General features: G+C 40.6%; 1 protein-coding gene across 2 annotated transcripts in view; it reads left to right on the forward strand.

Annotated features, from left to right (window-relative positions):
• cadm3 (cell adhesion molecule 3) overlaps positions 1-19,073 on the forward strand; it is a 160,546-nt gene that overhangs the window by 22,188 nt on the left and 119,285 nt on the right. The gene's annotated exons all lie outside the window — the stretch shown is intronic.

Here is a 19,073-nt window from a genome sequence, read left to right on the forward strand (position 1 = left end):
TGGTTTTACCCATGTTGGAGACTTGAAATCTGTGTGATCTGTCTGATTCTGTGGACAGGTGTTTTTCACACAAGTGATTAGTGAGAACAGGTGGCTTCAGGTCAGGTAACAAGTTGATTGGGAGTGTCTAACTGGTCTGTAAAAGCCAGAACTGCTAATGAATACTAAGGGATCAAATACTTATTTCACTCCATGAAATACAAATCAATTAATATATATTCCTTAGATTTATTTTCTGGATTTTCTTTTTAATATTCTGTCTCTCCATGTAAGAATACATCTACCATTAAAAGTATAGAATGATCATGTCTTTATTAGTGGGCCAACGAAGAAAATCAGCAAGGGATCAAATACTTCTTGGACTCACTGTATGTTTAAAAAAAAATAGATCAAGAATCTAGGTCTAGAATGCAATTTACCAGCAACTTTTAGAACAACGTAGCTTTAAGAGTGCCAGTTTTGCAAGTGTTGCCCAAAAGCCTTCTTAGTCTCCAAAGTTTTAAGCAGTCTTAGTCTTCAGCAGAGACTGGAAAATGCTGCCCATACCACTAATTGTAAACTACTGTTAATTGCACTCGAATTCATATTCACAAGTGGAGAAACTCTGGATTCTAGAGGATACACTCATTAATTAGATGTGAGGTATATTACAACCTTTTATCTTTTCTGTATGTTTTTTTATTCTGTTTTTTTTTTTTCAAATTTGTTTTGATTTTCTCCCCTTTTCTCCCTAATTTGAACTGCCAATTACCCAACTCATAAGTAATCTCCTCCCACATCGTGTGTGATTCCCCCATCAACAGTGAAGGCGGACTAGCATGCGCCCCCTCTGACGCATCCACAGTCCAACGCGCCTGGATGGAAGTGCCGCATACCCGGCTCCAACACACCAGCCTGCAGACGATGTGTGGGGAGAGTGCCATCTACCCACCCTGGGCGGGAGCAAGGCCAATTGTGCTCTCTCTGGACGCCTATGTTATGTGACTTTAACAGGAACATCCTGGACATATTTTCAATATGTCTCAAACATCTGTGAGAATTTGATGGACTTTGATGGATATGAACTGGCTGTTAATTTGGCTCTTACAGATTACATAACAAAAGCCCCATATTAAATGATTCCAGCTTGAATAGTGCTAAAGTCTTCATTTTTAAATTGCAACACAGTTGGTCATGATCATTTATTGCATGATAACTATTCTCCATTTTCTCCTGGTCGGTGGTGGCAGATGGGCCTCCTGAGTGTGTTCTAGACTTTCAGTGCCTACAGTTCACTTGTCTTGATTCCAGGCAGCTACACTTCCATAAACACTTGTAGACGCAGTGCATGTCATTGTGGAGTTGAGCTGAGTGGAGTGAATTTGATAAGTGATATTCTGTATGGAAGTTGAAAGAAAAAAAAGCCTGGAGCAAAAGCACCGGGCTTAAATCATGCCTTAACATTAGGAGTGGGCAACATGGTGATCTGCTATCGTAATTCTTTCAGATTCCCTCACAGTATCACAGTGTTAGCCATTGTATTATAAAAATGCCAGATTTACTCCAATTATAGAGAACCTGTAAACAACAACAGCCGCTTGCAGTAACTGATTAAACTGTGCAGTAACAAACTGCTGATTGGATGTCTGCTTATTATGGTTTTATGTTGTACTCCTGTATGTTCTTTTCTTAATTATTTTTACCAGCTGTTTCATTTTTCCACCTGTTCCTTCGTCAATAGTTCACTTTTGCAAATATTTAATTAAAAACTATATTGAATTATTCTTATACTTTTCAAATACTACCTGCTGGTGCATTTTGTCTATCAGCTCCATTTACAATATGGGAGCACTTTGTAGTTCTATAGGTACAGACCTCCTTTCTTCCCTGTTCTTCAATGTTCAGGACCACCATAGAGCAGGTATGATTTGGGTGGTGGGTCATTCTCAGCACTGCAGTGACACTGACATGGTGGTGATATATTAGTGTGTGTTAGGCTGGTTTGAGTGTATCAGACACAGCAGTGCTGCTGGAGTTTTTAAACAGTGTCCAGTCATTGTCCACTTGCTCACTGTATTAGACTCACCTTGTAGATGTAAAGTCAGAGAAATAACCTCATCTGTTGCTGCACAGTTAGTGTTGGTCATCCTCGAGTCCTTCATCAGTGGTCACATGACGCTGCCCACAGAGCGCTGTTGGCTGCATATTTCTGGTCTGGTTGGTTGTTCTCAGTCCAGCAGTGACGCTGAGGTGTTTTAACACTCTAGCAGCACTGCACACACCACTACAACACACACTCCTGACACCCCACCACCATGTCAGTGTCACTGCAATGCTGAGAATGACCCACCACCCAAATAATAATACCTGCTCTGTGGTGGTCTTGTGGGGTCCTGACCATTGAAGAACAGGGGGGAAACAGATGGACTACAGTCTGTAAATACAGAACTACAAAGTGCTCCTGTATGGTAAGTGGAGCTGAAATTATAGGCCAAGTTCATTCCAAACCAGAGGTGGCCATTATATTCTGATATGACTGTTAAATAAAAGTAAAATTAAACATTTGTGGTTGTAAAATCAATGCATAAATTGAGAAGGTAAAGATGTGGTTTAATAAGGCAGCTCTGCAGTTAGCTTAAAGGCCAACAGGCTACTCATGAAGTTTCTCCAGTTACTTACAAAATGAACACTGCTGTTTAAACACTTCATGACAGAAGATGTTAAAAGGCCAGGAGCTTTCTTAATTTGCCAAAATGTCTCATGTTTTGACACAAAAGGGTTAGTATTGTGCCATTAAAAATGACTGCATTAAGCATAAAAGCATTGAACTTAATTTGCAGGTATGTACCTGCAGATACCCTGATAATGCATATTTTACATTCCACTGCTGTGCTCTCTTAACATAAGAAACAGAGCCTTGATGGACACACATATTTGCATTTCTGCCGCTGTGTTTTCCTGTATGAACTATTTTAAAAGGCATTCTTGTGAATTAAATTTGATTAGTGTTATTCTGTCTGGACGCCAAGCCAAAAGGACTGGACCGGGAGGACCACCAGGTCTGAATCCTTGTTTAAAAGGCTTTCTTTTTTATCAATTTCTGTAAAGTGTTTAAGAATCTTTGAAAATCTTAGATTTGTTATGTTACTGTTCAGTTTGACCTATTGTTTACTGTTTGGTGCCAGTCCTAATCGTGAGTCCTAATTGGAAATGCCTATAACTGTGATGAGATCATACATTGCGCCATATTGCCCACCCCTACTCATGCCTTTATACAGTTTGATCTGTGACCTTAAATGGTGGTTTTTGAATGGGCTGGCTTTTCCCTTTGGTGGTGAAGCACGAGCAGGTGACACTACAGCCTGGAAATGGAGATGATGGCAAGAGAGTGATGTACGATAGAGTGCTGAGAGTTTGTGTGAGAGGTTTATAAATGAAGACTAGGCGTGCAGCGTGATTTGTGTGCTGCCAGGGCTGGACAATCCTCTTTCAAATTTAAATTACAATGATGAGTTCAAAAGCTGTCTCGTAATAGCAACACGCAATGACTCCAGCACTGTGGCAGCTGCATTCTTTTATGCCACAGCATGTTGATTGAATGACGAGCCGATGAAAAGGTTGCGTAGATGGTTTCTCAATTCTCACTTCTTTTGTTGGTTTGTGTGTTCCGAACGACTTTCTCATCAATCTCAACGAGGTTTTTATGTAGCAACCTGTTTAGTTGTGATTCATCTGTCATGCAGATGTGTAAGTAGGGGTAACAGACGGATGTGGTATGACGTGGGGGGACATTTTTTGCAATGTATGGGGTTGGCTGAGGCCCACAATCAAGACTATTTAATTTTTTTTTTGAGAAAGAGAATAAGAATCAGAAGTTATACAATATAAAACTATTTTTAGTCTCTCATTGGAAGAGAGGTTGGGTTATCTGTCGTCCTCATGGGCCAGCATTGCTTGTCTAGTCCTTGTAGAGAAGCATTGCCAGTAAAATGGGGCTCAAAGCAGATAAACATGAATCTGTTGGCACCATGCCTAATGCCAGGCATGGGCTAGAGGGGTACAAAGCCCCCCAGCATTGAGCTGTGAAACAGTGTATCTTTGATCTCTGGAAAGATGGGGGTGCTCCACCCAGTATTTTGTTACTTCAACAAAAGCAGGTTAAACTCGTTGTTACCCTTCATTTCAGAAGAAACAATGAACGAGCAGATGTCCCAATATTTTTGACCACATATAAATATATACATACACATATAGTGAATGCACTTTTTCAGCCTATAGCAGTTTAGCTCCACCCATTCATGTTAACGTAAAGCATAGTTTCAGTCTCATCTGCCTTTGAAACAATGGACAATACAGAACAGTCCATCAGAACTGAGCTATTTTACATATATCAGTTTTAATAATAATAATTTTGAAATGTATTTGTTCTTAGAAAAGAACAGGAAACCTAATGACACAAACTCACATGCTGAAGCAACTGCCCACTGACTTCTATTATAAGTGCACCCTGTTTCTGAGCTGTTCTGTTCTTTTACTAATTACAGGCAAATATGTTGACATTTTTCTGGCAGATCGAGACTAGGTTTAGAAATACTGGAATGTTCCTTTAAATTTAATAACTTCATAATAAGCCAAGAGTTTAAGGGGTAACTGCAAAGATAAATTTTGTATAACTTGCAAATTAAGCTCAAACACGCACACAGCACACAGAATCTCTTTCGCACTCTTTCTGCCCTCTCTATGTAAATACGCCTCAAGTCATCCTCCTCATTTGTGCTGCACTCTGGCGTTGAGCTGCTTTCGATTGCCCTCACAAACGCTTCCACAAAGTCCCGCCATAACCAATCGGGCCACCACAAGACCATGTTAACCCACCCACCGGCGCTACCGGAACCAATCATGGCGCTGCTTATCCATGTTTACCCACCCATCTGTCTTACCGGAACCAATTAGGCTGCGTCTCAGGTCTGGTGAGCCGTATCGGCTGAGGCATTTGCTACAGGCTCTCTGACACGCATCCTCTGCTTAACATGTGGCGCCTACATCTGGAGCTCTGTCACGGACAGACTGCTGCACAACAAGAAGGTCATTTTAAAGGCAGCCGTGTAGAATCGAAGATTATTATTAGGCTGTGTCTGCGTCTGCCAGGGCTTGTTCTGGGGTGGCTATCCCTGCCATCGCTGAGCGATAGAAATCATCTATGGCGATATCGCTGTGACGTTTGGTTCTAGTGGAACTGATATTCGAATACAGTACAAAAACCTGCTTACACTGCAGAGTATGTCATTTATTTGTTGCGTCAGGATTGTTCAGCAGTTTAAAATACATTAGAAAAGGACATAAATTGTGTATTAAGTTCCGCACCGTAAATTAAAAAAATTCACCCATATCTAAAGTTTACATTTACATTTGCTATGGTCCATGTGTTCTTTCCTGAGCCAATATTTGAGGAAATGTGTGAAATGTGTAAAAAAATTAAAAGCACGTTTGGACTTTCAAGAAAGGTATACAATTTAGTCAGGACAAGAAATGTGTTTTAGAACATGCTATCCACAGTTAGTCACCCTAACCCATGCAAAACACCTAATGGACTCACTCACTCACTAATTCACTCATGTTTAGCAGCTAGTACAGTGGACAAAGGGGTGCTGTTTGTACTTTGTTTATACCCTCCCCAGTTTTAGCCAATTACCCCACCCACTCGTTAGAACCCTATCACGTGATGCTTCCGACACCGGGAGGGTGAGGACTGACCCATGCCGCCACCGACAAATGTGCAACCAGCCACCGTCTCTTTTTGAACTGTTGCCAATACAATGTCACTGAGCAACCAACGTGCTCGGAGGAAGGCGCCGGGTACCCAGCTCTGAAGCATCGACTAGCTGAGCAGCCCATCGTGCCAACCAGCAATACACTGAAGTGATGAGGGGAGAGAGCGAGCCAATTATCTACCCACCCGTGGCGGGGGAGGCATTTGTGGTCACTTAGGCTCCGGCTGCTGATGGCAGGCAGCACACTATGGGGTCTTGTTTGTCGCTGTTTTGCACAGGGATGTGTTATTTTGCAGGTTTTTGAAATGAAATGTTTATTTATGTAGACCAGGCCAAACTGCATTGCATGTGTAAGCCAAATCTCCATCAAAAATATTTTGCATTTGCACTTGGGCATGTCTACGTAGCAGTAGAATTGCACACATCTTTAAAAGAGGCTCTAGTACCCTATTGGGCCACATCTTGGCTGGATACAAGATGAGATACGACTGGGCATGTTCTGTATGGCATCCTGCTGCACGTTTGCCCACAGATGTTGCAGCTGGAACTGTAGATCCTGCACGCTCGTAGGTTGCCAAAGCTGGCGTCCCAGCTAAAGCTTGATTGGCCACAAATCTGGTGACCAGGCAGGCCTAGAAAATGTTGCACTCTGGCGGGGGCATTCCTGGGAAACCCTTGTTGTGTGTGGGCGAGCATTATCCTGCTGAAAAAGGCCAGTTGGCCAACCAACCAAGGCCATGTGGTCCTGCACATACTGCTGAGCTGTTAAAGCTGGTTTCACTACTAGGGCTGACCGACTGTCACATGCGATGGCTCCTCAGATCATCACACCGGCATTAGGGGCAGCATGCTGCTCCACACCAAAGGCACAAGCCCTCGTCAGATCTAAACAGAACCTGGATTACTTGCTAAAGATGATGTGGTTCCAGTCTATAGCAGTCCAGGTTGTTCGCTGTTGTGCTGGCTGTCATCTGGGTGCGTTATTTTTTTGTGAATGAGCGTATTTTTAAAAGTGTTGCTTTTTGTCTAATATCAATTTACAGATATCAGAAAATATCATGCTATTATATTTATGCCATATCGTCCAGCTGTACATGCACGCACATGGGAATTCAGTGGCCAGTACTATACATTACAGTTTTTAATCCCATATCCACCAACACAGATACATCAACATTTATGAAATGTGGAAATCTGTTTGAATTAATTACATTCACATAACAGGGAAACACAAAGTCTACCATGGTAGTAAAATAATTACATGCACAGTAATACAATAAATATGTCATTAAAAATTGGTTTGAAGTCTTTTAATCAGTTACCTGCTGATACCAGTATGATGCCAATATCATTGTGAATCCCTACTATGTATTTAAGTGCAAGAAAAAAGACCCTCCAATACACATGCGTCAGAGCACAGCTACGCATGCACAGCTAATAATAGAATGCTAGATTACTGCTCGTAATAGGACTGTAATACTGATATTGGACCAGTAATAACAGCAATTCCGTTTTCCTATTTCTTAGCATACAACATAATGGCTGCTGATACGTATATATTCAGCACCCCTAATTTTGCCCAAACTCTTGCAGGCCTAGTGTGCACTGCAGGGTATTCACTCTCACACATTCCGACTGTGCTCTGTTCCAGCATCACGACTGGGAAACACAAGGCTACAGTAATAATTTATTACAGTGCTTCTCAAGCTTGGTCGCGGGGACTCCATGCACTGCGCATTTTCTGCTCTCCCACCCTCTGACTCAGCCCAAGAAGGGCTTGACAATTAGCTGATGAGTGGAATCATGATGTGCCAGTGAAATTGTGCCGAGCTTTGGGAACCCTAGGGTATAAGGGAAATTAGAAACCACTGGTGCACCAGCGCAGGTCACTATACAGTTGCATTGAAGCTATATCTGGACACATTGCCGGTGTGAAACTGCGCATGGTCTTTGTGGCTTACAGTTGATTGACGCTGCTGGTGTCGGCTTGTTGAAGTGGTGCGTCACTCCAGCAGGCCGAGATTTGCTCTGATGCTAATTGGCCTTCCTAGAGCTTGCTCCTGGTCTGTGTGGGATAGAACAGCATGTGTTGTTTCTGCACCCTCCTGTATGCTATATGGTTCCTTCACTACTCTTAATTATAGAGCTTCTCCAGCACACTCCTTCTGCAAGTGTGTGTGTGTGTGTGTGCGCACACTGTCAGATAGTGTGTACACTGTGTTCTTTTCTGTTCACTGTAATGTAAATGTCATTATTTGCTTATTATTTAGGTGAACAATGTGCTTGTAACATAGGATTGTGAGGGGAAAGTACCCCCCTACTCCAAGGTCCACTTACAATGTTTGTGTGGATTTATGGAACGAAACCAGGCAAGACTCATTTTTGAAGGCAATTTTCCTACTTGGTATTATTCCTTAGCATCAAATAGGACTATTTGGTTATACTCCTTTAAGACTTTTATGTATAAATTACCTCTGTTCTGTTGGCTGCCCTGGATTTTGCCCCATACCAAAAGTCCAGCAGTCCAAACCTTAATACTCTTTATACCTCCAGAATACTAAAGTGCACCATCCCCCGGCAACTGATTGACAACCTGTGTAATGTACGGAATTACCATCCTGGTAATTCCCTTGTTTCCCCAGCTTCATGCTAAGGCTTCATGGACAATTTAGCAAAAAGACCACAAATGTGGACAGACAAGTGATCCTGTCCTGCACTCTAAACACCTGGTTGGTTTGAGGAATAATGTTCAATTATGATGTCATAATAGCAATGATCTCACAATGGGCTAGTTTTGCAAATGGGTGGTATAAACTCAGGTGTGACTGGTGTGACAGGAGTGACTTTAGCCACAAAAGTGAGTTTTTTTTGTTTGTTTTTTTTTTTTTGCTGTAGCATGGACCCTTTAAGATTCAGGAGGTAAATACTGTCCTCTGAAACCTGACAGAATACTAAGAAAATCAATAGCAACTAATGGTTGTTGTGCCCCATAGTAATGGAAAAGGATGGCTAACGTCCACCTATGAGGTTAGAAAGGATGTGCCTCCTGTTATAGCTGCCTGGAGGACGGACACTGGAGTTGCCTTTAATTTAGACATCATAGCAAGCCATGTGGCCGCTGCTGCCATCCCACAGTAAAATCCAGCCTGGTGCAACAGGACAAGAAGATTGAAAACAGTCGTCCTTTAGTGATGTATGAAATGTATTTTATTAATATTTTATTCATTTACACAATGAGGTTTGGTAGTTGAAAGATATTTTGTTGCACAATTTACAGTTGACTGGCAGCTTAGTTAAATTTAGTGTAATTATAGAATTAGACATACAATCAGAATGACAGCTAAGTGTAGGTGTAAGAATAGCTGTGAAGTAGGGCTCCACAATTCTTAATTACAAAATATTAAATTGTTGTTTTGTTTAGTTACCATCACTATTTTAACTTTTGATATTTTATTATATATTTTTTCAGTCCAGCACAGTTTGCTGATTTACCTGGTCTAACAGACCTACTACACCTAGCAATTAACAAGTGCGATGAATCAGGTGTGCTTGATGAGGAAAAGCCAAAAACTGTGCAGGGAACCGGCACTGGAATTGAATCAACCAACCTCTGGTCTACTGCATTTTTAGTTTTACTGTGTATAAAATATCAACAGCACAAATGTAGATAATGGGAGCTTGTTGGAACCCAAGTAAAAAATCTAGTTAAGGGCAGATAGGGTGGCATTAGGCTAGTAAAGTGAAGGCTATGTTCAGCAGGTAAAAGTGGCCCAAATCTGATCTTTTTCATAATTTGTGACACAGACGTGTTATCTTTGTGTCAGTGTGAACGGCAAAAACACATTGAATCTGAATCCCAATTTTAATTTGGAACAGCCAGATCAGAATTCATGCAACTCAACATTTGTCATAAAAGCACTGAGGAAAATGAAAATAGGGATGCCAGCAGTGGTGGGATAGTGAGGTAACAGATCTCTCAAATATTTGGGGTAATGTCTCTGTTCAGACAAAAATTAGAAGGCTCTTATCACAAATGCTCTGAAATGTCTAAAGAAATGGCTGAACGTGGCCAAAGGAGAGCGCTGCTGCAGAGTCAGAGAAAAAAAAACAAGTTTAAAAACAAAGTTTAAAGAAACCAAGGACGCAAAACGAAGCAATGTCTGGGCCTTTTTACAGCGAGCTTTAATGCGTTCTTGGTGATGAGACCAGCTGTCAGCTGGAACTCCTTAATAGCTCCTGTGATGCTGGCGAGGATGAAACTGAAACCTCATGTGAAGCATTGCTCTTTTGAACATGCGTTTAGAAGTGGGACCGTTCAGACGAATATCGGATCGAACAGCCTACAAAACATCCGATTTGGTGAGAAAATCAGATTTGTACCACTTTACCTAAAGGTATGACTGTAGCCTAAGTGAATATCTATGTATATACAAATAATATGTGAGGAATCCTTTATTGCTGGATGAACTATGTTTTGTTCCCCCTTGTGAGCATACAAACACTTTTCAGAGAGCATATATATATATATATATATATATATATATATATATATATAAAATTTGATTTATTTATTTATTTTTTGGTGCCTTATATTCCTGTCCATCATGTGTGGTCAGTTGCATTAGTTCTGTGTAGAACTAACACTTTTGAACAGGACTGCTCTTCCCTCAGATTTGACTTCATGACTTATTGAACAGTATCGCAGTATAAAATGTCAGCATTTAGATTTCTCCAATGGATTTTGGGGGTAAAAAGAATGGAAGTGTGTGTGTGTGTGTGGGCGGGCTGCACAAAAGACTATGTCAATAGGTACTGTTTGTGCGTGTGGTTGTGATTTTTATGAATGTGCAGGAGACAGTGTGTTGTGTGTGTATGTGTGTGAGTGTGTGTGTGTTATGTAATGGTTTACAGAAGTGCTGAGAGGAAGCCTTGTAATGACTGTCCCTGAACAGGATAGCTGTTTAGCATAAATAATGCAGCGTAATGGATCACAGAAAAGCCGATTAGACGGACCTGATGAGTGGCGCACCTATTAGTCACTCCATGCACACGTTCACTCTCAGTACTTCTACTCCCCATCCTGTTCTTCACCTCACTCGTTGTAAAGGTACGGCGGAAAATGGGATGTGCTGAAGTGCCTTGATCTGAGCGCGTGCATCGTTTCCACGTGGATGAAATTTATATTTAATGACTATAATTGTTTTCATGAAATATGCAGAACTGTGCAAACATATTTAGACACCTAAGCAACTTGTTTAAAACCGACCATATGGGCAGTGCGTGTGCTCTTGCTTGTACGAATGAACAGTGGTAAGAATGAAAAACTACTGGTTAAATGTTTTTGTACAGGTTTAAAGGAGCTGTATACGATTCTGTGGAACAGCTGTTGATATTTGCACAAACACCCTCCTTCCCCCCAACGTACGATCAAATGCCATGATATAACTTTAGAGAGAACATCATCATGGCAAGTAATTAGCTTTACCTAGGTTAGCGTTTGCTACGCTGTGGGTTAGCAAACTGTTTCTACAATTGCAGCTGCTTAGCAAACCAGCTATGGATTATCTATCACAAACTCACAAAATCACAAATTGTACTGACCTGTTTCTGTGAAATAACAAAAATTTAAAACAAAAGTCAAGGTTACCCACCTATCGAGCAGGAATAGAGCAACATCCTCATCCCTGTTCATGCTTTTAACGTTTGGAGGTGTCTCGACCTGTCTTCACCCTTCAGAATTTGTTTTCCTGTTTGGCTATTTTTTGGGTTTTTTTGCAGCCATCTCTCCTTGACAATGCATGGTAGTTCAACACATAGCATGTGCCAGATACACAGTCTCCCCTGCCCCTCCACTTCCTCTGCCCTTTGCACAAGCACAAACACCCTTGATGCTAATTGGCTGGAATAGTGTTGTGTGGCTTGGTCCAAGCCACTTTGTTTATTTCCCATTTACAGAGCCAGGACTGAGTACGAACACCAGCCTTTTTTCCAGTGCACAAACAGATTGGAGAACTAGGGAGCCATGATTGAACATTGAACAAAACGCATATTGGGTTCAGATATATTCGTATATAGCACCTTTAAATCTGCCACCAAGGTATGCTCATTTTTACTAGTTAAGGTGAAACTTATCAGTGTGTGGAATCAGCTTTCTATGAGCTACAGAAATTTACCTATATGCAAACGATCTGCAAGGCTTCCTTTTTTGATGAATTATTTATTTTGTCCTAGTGAACTCTCTAGCTTTTTTTAGAGCGCAGTTTGGATTGGTTCTCTTATTATTGTTTTTTATTTTTAGATAAATGCATCTGAAATGTGACGAGATGATTTTATTCCTATTAATGTATTTTCGTGTTCGAAATGACAGTTTCTGATACTAAATTCTGAAACTAAATACTAAATCATGTTATGTGAAATGGGGATAATACAATATAAATGACAAAATATCGCTTTTAAAAATGAAGCTGATATTGTTAAACTAGTTAAAATAACTCTCTACTGTTTTAGGTTGACTTTTGGAAACCATACATAAAATCAGAACGCATTGTATTAATGTTATTTTACACCCACCAGCCATAACATTAAAACCACTTGTCTACCACTGTGTACTTCCCCCTTCCTTGGTAGGTACTAACCACTGCATACTGAAGTGACTGTCAGACAGTCACTGCCAGATCGCTCCCACCCCTTGATAGGGGCCATTGTAACCAGCTAATCAATGTTATTCACTTCACCTCAGGTCAGTGGTATTATTGTTATGTCTGAGGTGCATTTTTAATCTATTAGCGTTTCTTATCATCTGAGCAATAAACAACTACAAGGTTTTTTAAGTCCTAGTTGTTTTAAGGTCATCCTTAACTTGTAGAGGGACTGTGTTTATTTGTGATACTTGCTCTACCATTGAACAAATGCTTATGGAAAGCCCAGCCCAGATAAATAGCTTAAAAAAAATACCCAAGATGTTTGCTCAGCACTGCATTTTATTAATGTGGAAATGATGTACACAACACTTTTATAAAGGTTTCTGTTGCCTGTTCACTTGGTTGAAATGTGCACATCACGTCCTCATGAATAAAATATATTATGTCGACACTATTCTGTCCTACAGTGTGCCTACTTCTGACTCTAATTGTGTCAATGTAATAGATTACGTTCAAGTGGAAACAGGGCTGGGAAGAATGACAATCATTATTGCGATCAATTACAGCGCAATTTGCTTTCCTGAGCATATCGTTGACTCCTGGAAACACACGTTTTGTCGCAAAGAGAGCATGGTTAGTTCTGGTTCGCTGTATTTAGGATTTAGGGCAGTGTAATGTGTAAAATGCTGAATTCCTTTTTCTGCTCCATTACAAACTTTTGAATTGTTGTTTGAGGTATTGACTCCAATGACCCTAGAACTGTATGTAGCTTGCCATAGCTGACTAAGTGATTTATTGTCCCACAACATACAGTGCATCCTTCAAATCCAGTTGTATACTAACACCAAGTGGTAAAAATATAATATCATAATACCAAGGGTATAGGTTTGATTTTTATATTACTGAGGACATAACAGCAGTCCAAAGCCCCCCCCTGGCTTTTTGCATGTATGAAAGACTTCTGACTGCAATTTCATGTCATCTACAGCCTTTATTTATTCATGTGGTAGCCAAAATACATACACAATTCTTTTCATCACATTGACTTTTTTTTGTAACACATTGATGCGTGCCATTTGAACAGTGACTATTTAAAGCTCTCATTTCTAACACACACTGATGAACCGCTGCACATCATCAGCCTAACATCTGTCACAATACTGAATCTCGCTACCATCATATCACCAAGTCATTATTTGCTTTTACCCGTGACCCCGCCTCTCCACTTGCCCCCTCCTCTGTCTGCCCTTCTACATAGTTGGGTTGTTTCTGTCACCTGACAAAATAACACACTGATGCTGCCATATGAACAGAGAGCAAAAACACATATATGGCTTTGTTGAGTATTGTCAGAGCTTTCCAATATTAGTGTGTCCACACACTGGCAACTGGAAAAGCTGCAAAAGCCATGTGGGTTAGGGAGGTGGGACCTGTATTAGAGAACGAGATCTGTTAAAAGCTTCAGTACCAAATACATGGACCAGGCACTGACAAACCATTGTGTTTTAATTTTTAAATTATTAAAAATTTTAAATTATTACGAGGGACAATTCAGTTGTCACTGAATGGCGTCCCTGCTTAGTTCTATGCCCTTGCACGATACTTAAAGACAAGTTCACAATACATGATATTTAAACAGACAAAATGCATCACTAGCAGCAGGTTCTCAAAAACTGCTATTAAAATAGCCTTCCATACTTAGTGCAGTGATTTGTATTCAAAATATGCTGCACTTTTTATAATTAAAAAGCACAAATTACACTCTCTGTAATGAAATCTGTAATGAAATGTGCAGTTGGTGAATGTTCTTTAACCCCTTAAACAGCCTATGGCCTGCCGTCAGGCCCAAAGTCTTATTACAAATGTCAATTACCAACGAATAGGCCCACCAGTTTATACAGAAGTCCCTGTAGTTACAAATGTCTATTACCAAGAAATATCACCACCAGTTTATACAGATGTCCCTGTAGTTATAAATGTCTGTTATGAAGAAATAGCACCAACAGTTTATACAGAAGTCCCTGTAGTTACAGAGTAATAAGCAAGGTGTGTTATAAGTGTGTAATAAGCCTTGCTGCGATAACAAAACTCATCATTGTTTCAATAAAATAAAATATCATCATATTGCCCGCCCCTACATTAAATATCAATATTAACACATATTGTCAGGCACAGGCACATGAAAAGCACAGTTTTGTTGATGTGTCATATTTTTTATCCATGTAGAAATTCGAAGCATCGCTTTTTTTCCAGTGAGTGCACTGAGTGGAATGGGGGAGTAAAAAGCACTGAGGGTTAATGTTTGTATAGAGCGACTAATAGCTGCTAATAGTGACACAAAGAGCCCTAAATATAGGAATGAACGTGTTCCGAACCTCGGTTGTCTTTGTCAACAGTGCATTGAAACCCCCCATTTACAGTACTGGCTCTTTATGGATGCAGGGCTCCTGCGGCGTCTACATACACAATAATACACAACAAAGGAGTGTAGATGTAAAAGGTAGAATTGAAGCTGATCACACAAGCGCAGGATTCATATCCCAGGATCTTTCCTTTTCCCCTCTCAGGTCGGAGAGTTTCCTTGCAAGAGCACAGCAAGAGGGAACACATGCTACTGTGAATAAGAAGCAGATGAGAAAAAGAAATTGCAGGCGCGTTGCATCACTACATACAATGGAATCGAATATGCTATGGCTGCTGGCATGCCACCCATCAGTAACAGAGCACAGCTTTATCACAGGTGCTCTCTTTTGTTTACCTTGTTATTTGCAGCACGGGTCAATATTGCGGTCACAGATTAAGGTTCGTCATGGTTGAAATTACACCAGCAGAAGAGATTCTCAATTTTTCTGACCAGTAACAGGCTGGTAGTTTTTTTTTCCAAAAGGGACATAATTTGTAAATGGTCACAGCGGATATTACCTGCTGTCCCTGTTTTTTAGTATTTTCTTTTTTGGGACATGATTTGAAAACAGCAGCAGCTGCCCTTTACACTGCATAAATGATGAATGGACCAGAAGAAATGCTCCAAAGTTTCCTGGAATAAATTCCACAAACATGCATTAACTTTGGAAATACAACAATTCTGGAGAGGAACAGTAAGTGTTCAGTATGAGCCTCTCAGTTTAGTATACACAGGCTGTTAAACTATACATTCAGAGTACATTCATTTCAATACTTTTGATTACACTGCATGAAATATAATATAATTAAACAAGCAAGCCCACAGGGAGGGTAGCCCACCCCTCCTCTTGAAAAAAAATCACTTAATCTTTACCTCACAACTGAGCAGGCAGTGCAAGCACACTCCTATAAGCATATATTACCTTGGGGCTAAAATATGAGTTTGTGGCTTGTGCATTATTATAATTTTTTTTATATTGTTGCATGCTCTAATTAACTGAAAATGGAAATATTAACATACTGACATAATGCTGATTTGATTTTCAGGAACTCCTTATATTTGCTACATGGCAAAATGTATTGAATTGAGGCTTAACAGTATCAGAACAGTTTATCTTTTACTGGTGACCCACCTGTACATAGCTCCCTTTGGCAGTAGCAATACTCCTGACACTAAGGGAGTAAGGACTTAACACATGTGTTCTCCGATACTTGTCAGCCCCTTTTTTCAAACTGCCTCTGATGTGGCATTGCCAGGCAGACGGGCATCATGCTCAAAGGAAAATTGTTGGGTCCCAGGCTCTGCCACATCAGCTAACAGACACCTGTTGTGGAGGGAGAATGCCATAGAGAGCAATTGTGCTCTGTTGGACTCCAGCTGCTGATGGGAAAGTGGCATGGCTCGGGATTGGAGCTCATGACCCACGGGCCAAAGTGGCAGCGCATTAAACTGCTAAGCCACTCCATTGAGTCCCCATTGAATTTAAATTGTTAATGTATTGAAATTCAACACACACACACACACACACACACATATATATATATATATATATAAAACGTTTGTAAAAAAATAATTTGACATTGCACAAGACACTGCATGTCCTGCAAAGTGACTATTGCACATGTGCACACTGCGATAACAGTTCTCATGATAGTATATTGTGCAGCTCTAGTTCTTTGCATTGGTGGAAACCTTTTTGTAGATGGTTCTTTAATATTCATTTTGGGTTCAACTATTGATTACGAGTCAAGGATTTTCGTTTTCAGTACTATATTGAAGTTTATTTAAAAAAGTGGTTCTTGGCTTGTTTACAATATATAAACTTTGAAATTTGGCTTTTTCAGTGGAGGAAGTCTTATCATGTGTATTACTGTGTTAGTTCTAAATGGCATGGATAGTATAACTTAAACCTGCAATGGGTTGTTTATCCTATTTTTAGTGGTTGAACATAATCATTTTAAGATGAATGTAGTAGTGAGGCCAGAAAAACAACAAAAACATGATGAGAACCACTTGATGAAGTAATTTCAACATTATCTATTTTGAGTGTTGGAGGAGTTGAATGCATTACTTTGTGTTAGCATACACCTGGATTTTAGGGATGCGCTGCATGTTGTGGGACGATAAATCAGCAGACAGATTTCCTAAATGAGTAGACCTTTGCCTTTGGTGATTTGCTACAAATGTGGTTCTCCTGCTGACTTTCTGCTGACTGTGCTTTCTACATGTTTTGTGCCCGGCCCCACCCCCCGGCCCCACACACTCACACACCACCACCAGCCTATCCATAATTGTCCCACTCATGATTTATTTTTGTCACTGGGCCTGGCACAGTGTAACAAAACCTCTGTAGCACGTTCATTCGGTATTGCTTAAAGACCCAACTCATCATTTCAGTGGTGTTTCAAGTGTGTGATGATGATTTAGGCAGTTTGCATAGTGCTAATTGGTGGGATAAAAGTGCCCATTACTTGTTAGCTACATTAGCTCTAAAGCTAAAGTAGCAAACATGTCTTGGCTGATTGACTGCTTTGAGTAAATTTGATTTTGCGTCAAACTGTTGCTTTAAGATAATTGAGATTCCTGTCCTAGAGAAATAACCATGGTTCTCCTCTTACCACATGTTACCCAGAATTTCTGGAGTCCGACATGGGTGGCGTTCCAGTCTGAGATTGCATGGTGTTTCTACTTTCCGAGCCTGAGTCGAGGAGCTGAATAATCGCAGCTGCATTTGCTCGGCTGAATAAAACTGGAGAAGGGGGCCTAATGCCGGCGCATACTAATCAGTCCAATCTGCGATTTGTAGCGTAAAGTTGTTCTCCGTGCTCGCCGAGAATCTTTAGCTGCTGCTCTTTCATGCAAAATACTCCACCTGTCACACAGGGAAAAAGTCCGAGTTGAAGAGCGTCTGTGACTGTGGTGCTTGGGATAGTTTTCTGAATCCATGCTGGCATACAAATCATGGTGATCACCTTTCAAAGTTCACAGTGCCTGTTCACAATCTATGGGGAAGCCTCATTTGAGATTTTGATTAATAGTCCTCCACATTACACCACATCACTCATTTCTCTTAAGAATTGTAATTAGCTTCCAAACCCTGCATGTGCTCTGATGTTGCTTCTTGGTGGGAAATATGATGATATGTTATTGTTATTATGATAAATTACATCACTGTACTCTTTTCTGGGTGTATTGTTGGTATCATCAGTACTTCTATAACACTGAACAACTAGATGGATTGTCAGATTGTAGGATAGACTAGGGCCAATTATAGGGAGCCTGTAAACAACAACAACCAGTGTGTAGTAGACTTCATAACCCGTAAAAAGTAGCTATGCCAAGCGAGACTTATAACATATAGTGACAATCTGTGTACATTATGACAGTGGGCTGCAAACCAGATGTTCTATGTTGTTCAATAGAGCCATGGTCAGTTGTGGGACCAGTATGGTTAGCCCATCTGGGAACCAGAAAGTTTTGTCCATGGTTTTAGTGTTGGCCCCATTGTCCCTGGGTTCTAGTATCAGCCATGGGCCCCATTTTGGTCGTACACTGCACGAGATGGCCTAGATGGGACCCATGTGAGGTTATGGTGGGCTGTAATGATGGGGCCCATTTGGGGAGTCTATGAACAACCATTGTACAAACCCACTCAGAGCCATGCCCACCTGGAACCCACCTAACCCACATCCACTCATGTGCGCCCCACATGAGCGTGAATATCTAAAAAACTGGCAACTTTACAGGAGAAATGTATATCCTTCAATGGATCCCTTTATATAACCTTTAATGAAAGTCTATGAAAAAGATTTTAGTCTAGATTTTGGAGCGTTTCTATTGGTCCATTCATTATGGATGAATGGAAACAACAACTGTGATGACAACAGCAACAACAGTGAATCTACACGATATGTCCAAATGTTTGTGGACACTGCTTCTAATGAATGCATTCAGCTACTTTTTTTCCATTACACTTTCATTGCTGACAGATATGTGCAAATGCCCACACAGCTTTTCTAGTCCCCGTAGAGAAGTACTGTTGAAGGAAAAGGACTCTTTGGAAAATGCCAGGCATGGTCTAGAGAGGTATAAAGCCACCAGCATTTAGCTGTGGAACTCTGTGTCCTCTGGAATGATGGTGCTCCACCTAATGCTTTTGGAATGGGTTTGGAAGTTGGGGATGAGGTGGGGTGGTGATCATGCAACATCCTGACCTCACTAACAGTCAGCAATCACATGCAACATGCAATCACATCTTCACAGCAATTTACCAACACA

This window comes from Salminus brasiliensis, chromosome 23 (assembly GCF_030463535.1).
Source record: "Salminus brasiliensis chromosome 23, fSalBra1.hap2, whole genome shotgun sequence".
Classification (NCBI taxonomy): domain Eukaryota; kingdom Metazoa; phylum Chordata; class Actinopteri; order Characiformes; family Bryconidae; genus Salminus; species Salminus brasiliensis.